This window comes from Lycium barbarum, chromosome 3, assembly GCF_019175385.1.
Source record: "Lycium barbarum isolate Lr01 chromosome 3, ASM1917538v2, whole genome shotgun sequence".
NCBI lineage: Eukaryota > Viridiplantae > Streptophyta > Magnoliopsida > Solanales > Solanaceae > Lycium > Lycium barbarum.
In genome coordinates this window covers 129654946-129659120 of record NC_083339.1, presented here as the reverse complement: position 1 = coordinate 129659120, position 4175 = coordinate 129654946, and the positions used below count along the sequence as shown (strand labels likewise).

The 4175-nt window shown below is 33.1% G+C and overlaps 1 long non-coding RNA gene across 1 annotated transcript; it reads right to left on the bottom strand.

The window, feature by feature from the left end:
* Positions 1 to 838: 838 nt before the first annotated feature.
* LOC132634171 (uncharacterized) lies at positions 839 to 3104 on the bottom strand. Its single transcript, XR_009580066.1, has 3 exons — positions 2644 to 3104; positions 1858 to 1884; positions 839 to 1599 (listed from the first exon to the last, which is right to left on the bottom strand). It is a non-coding gene; the product is annotated as an uncharacterized LOC132634171 (long non-coding RNA).
* Positions 3105 to 4175: the final 1071 nt, after the last annotated feature.

Here is a 4175-nt window from a genome sequence, read left to right as displayed (position 1 = left end):
ATTTAGTTGCTGTTTTTGGATTTTTCTGCATTATTATGCAATTTCATTAATTTAATGACTGTTTATTAATATGGACATAGAACTATATTTTTTGCTCACAATGTTTGCTTAATTGTGTTCTTTGCTTAACGTTCCGCTAAAACTCAAATAAAATAATAACTAATGACATAAAAATTCAAAACAAATGGACAAAATAGCCAACCTTAGTCGCAATTTTGTTACATAATTAAGCACAAGTACACTTTCATACTTTGAAGTATCAAAGACCTTGCGGCCTTTCAATGAGTAACCTAAACCAACTATAAAGTACTACACAATTTGTTGACGAGAATTTTATATGTAATTTAAAAAAATGCTGCAATATTGAGATTGGGGCTAGGGGTAGGGAGTGGGTGGCTAAGAGTGAGGGTTGCGGGGTGGCGTGGAAACAATGAGATGCCACTTATGAAATTTATTTTTTCTACTTCCATTAGTAAAAATATTTCTATTTTATTTTTAAGATAATAGAAATAATATTAGAGTGAGGGTTGCGGGGTGGCTAAGAATATGTTTTCTTGAATAAAATAATTTTCAAAATCTTTTTATCAACCAAACATTCATAGATTTTCTTTCTCCTCTATACTAGACACATACTTAATCTTTACACTTTGAGACACTCAGAATAAATAGAGCTATCAAAAAGAGTAGAATTAGCATTTATTTTATAAAATATAAAATAGTAGGAAGTGACTGGTTTAGATATTTTATGATTTGAATTGATGGAACAATTATGCTCTGTTCCTTTAATCCTTAAAATGAAGGGATCGAAGATTAAAAAAAAAAAAAAGACAGTAAAAAATTTAGTTTTTCTCAAGTAACATGTTTTCCTATAACATTTATTTGCAAACATAATCCAAATAGTAAAATTGACAGATCATTTGAAGAAAATAATATTTTTCTTGTTATTTCCGTCAAGTTTTATTTGCAGGCAAGTTTTAAACTAGCTTTTTTGTCTTGAGTTTGTTTAGAAACAAATTCATAAAATAAAAATATTTGTAGTAATTCAAGAATAGATAATGCTAAAATAATATTCAAACTTTTGTTTCATGTTTGTCGTTTCTTCAAGAACAATTAAATTTGCGGTCAAAATTTACATTTCGACTTAGTTTTATCTTACAGAAGAGAACATAGATTATAGATAGCTAAATTGATTGTCTTTTTTCATGTACCTCGATTTTCCCCACCAAATTGCTTTTCAAACAAACAAATTTGGAAAACCTCTTTGATTTAACTTATATACTTTGTAGTGTGGTGTTTGGGAAGCTTCATTTTCCTGTTGATGTTGCTCCTACAGTATTTTGTGACAATGTTAGCACTACGTATATCTGTGCCAATCCTGTATTCCATAGTCGGATGAACCACGTTGCCATAGACTTTCATTTTGTTTAGGATCAAGTTCAGAACAAGGAGATTGAAGTCAAACATTTACATTCTCCTGACCAAGTTGTTGATATACTCACCAAGCCTCTGCCACGTGCTTCCTTTGAGCGGCTTTTCACAAATTGGGTGTGGTTGATACCTGCACCAACTTGCGGGGTGTAATAACGACTGAAATCTTTCCTGCATTTTAGCTTATTTGTTTCAGTTGTTTTTCTGTTTCTAGAGTTAGACTTTATCTGAATCACTTTCTTAGTTAACAGAAGCATGGGAAAGCAAAGCAAATAAGCAAAATATTCTATGCAAAAAAATAAAACGAGAAACCAAGCACATTAATGATGATTGTGCATAAGAGTGCAATACAAATAAGAACTTACAACTTTCAACAATGGCAGAATAATAAGAAGTTTTAAGAAGATGGTTATGGAGAAAAAGAAGTACCTGTAACTTTGAAACAATGGCAGAAGCCTGAGCAAAAAGTAAACATATAAAATTAGAAGAAGGAAGAAGAAGCAGGGAGCAGGACAATAAAGACAAAACGTAGAAGGAGATAGAAGAAGGAAGAAGATGTAGGGAGCAGATAAACCAAACCTAGAAGGAGACAGAGTTTACGTAGAAGACGTAGGGTATAGGATATTTAGGTGGAGTTAAATAATATAAGGTAAAGGGTAAAATAGGATTATGAAATATTAAGTAAGGATATAATTGGAAAAAGAAATTAGGTAACAATGGGATAACATCAAATCGGGTGTTACATAAAATGAGGTTTTTCACTGTTACGTAACGACGAAATTTAACAATACGATATAATACATTTTAATTAACAATCAAAACAAATATTGTTTTCTTGGTAAAAATACAATGGGTAACAATGTTCCAATCAGAGTGTTAGGTCCTTTTAAATTGTCTTTCTGTTATCCTATAGTTATCATTTATAGACTTTGTATATATCATTTAAATCTATTCATTCTTTATCTCTCACTCTTTAAGCGGACATGAATTCAACAAGATAACTAAATCCCTCTGATTCCAAAGTAATCTATCTATCTATATATATATATATATATATATCACACAAAACACACACACATACATATATAACATGTATATATAAACCAATGCAGAAATCATCTTCCTCACAAAAGCAAATGAAGAAAACACTTACACCAATCTGAATGTAGCCAAGCATGAAAACTACACAGAAGCATTTGACTAAATAAAGTATACCTACGAAAGGATTAGTCGCTGTTGAATTTCCACCAAAAAAAATTTCTTTCTTCCGCTTCTATGTATAAAATAAAGAGTGTTAATCATTCAACATTTCGACAAACCCTGGAGAATCTGCAGTTTTAACTGGTAAATGCCATTTTCTAGAAAAGCTCAAAAAAATAGGAAAAAGGCCTTGTTTTCCTGAATTTAAAGTAATATTTTCAGGTTTGGTCTGACCCTACCTTTTGGTGGTTTGGTGCTATTTTTTTGTGCTGATTTTTTGGTGTTGTTTGGTGCTGGTTTTTGTGCAGTTTGGTGCAGCTTGGTGACGTTTTTGGTGCAGTTCGGTGACGTTCTTGGTGCAGTTCGGTGATGTTCTTGGTGCAGTTTGATTGTGCAGTTTGGTGCAGCTTTTGTGCAGCTTGGTGCTAGTTTTTGGTGGTCTGATGTTGCTGCCTCGCGTTGCAGCTTGGTGCTGATTGTTTGTGCAGTTTGTGCAGTTTTTTTGCAGTTTAGATGCTGGTTTCTTGATTTGATGCCGATTTTTGCTATATTTGGTGTCTTAGTGTTGAAATTTGGTGAAGTTTGGTACAACTGCTTTTTCTTTTGTAGTTTAAAGCTATTTTTTGCACAAAACTGATGAAAACAGGGCATTCTAGTTCAATTTAGTTGCTGTTTTTGGATTTTTCTGCATTATTATGCAATTTCATTAATGTAATGACTGTTTGTTAACATGGACATAGAACTATATTTTTTGCTCACAATGTTTCCTTAATTGTATTCTTTGCTTAACGTTCCGCTAAAACTCAAATAAAATAATAAAAAACGACATAAAAATTCAAAACAAATGGACAAAATAGCCAACCTTAGTCGCAATTTAGTTACATAATTAAGTACAAGTACACTTTCATAATTCAGGTATCAAAGACCCTGCGGTCTTTCAATGAGTAACCTAAACCAACTATAAATTAGTACACAATTTGTTGACGAACTTATAACACTAGACAGCGTGCCTAGAATTTTTTTTTGTTAGCATAGATCAACCTTGTCCGCAAAATATGCCTAGAAAAGACGACGCTACACCGAACTCCTTAGGCAGCCATTTAATCCAAAACAGAGGTGAAAATCGGGCCAGCAGCTCTGCACATACAACCCAAAAACAGAGTAGTCCCCATCTGAATATTATCGGCAGTTCACGCTAAAAGGTTGCTAATCAGTAAAACATAAGCAGTATGAGACCTCGTCTCAATTTTATCCGTAACAATTTGCTCCGAAATTCAGTTGTCTAGTTCCTTTAAGGAAAATGGAAGAAAGCAATTACACTTGACAAATTTATTTTATCTGAAGGAAATGACAAAAAGTTACCTTTGATCATCAGGGTTACCTTGTCCACTAGCATCACCAACAAGCTGCCAGACGGACAACCACGCTTGCGACAGTGATGGCGGAGGCTGGAGGTACTTGCTGTGGATCCCACATTACCAGCAGCCCCTTCCTTCTTCTCATCAATAGGAATAACATCAACAAGGAAGTCAAAAATGTTATCAAGA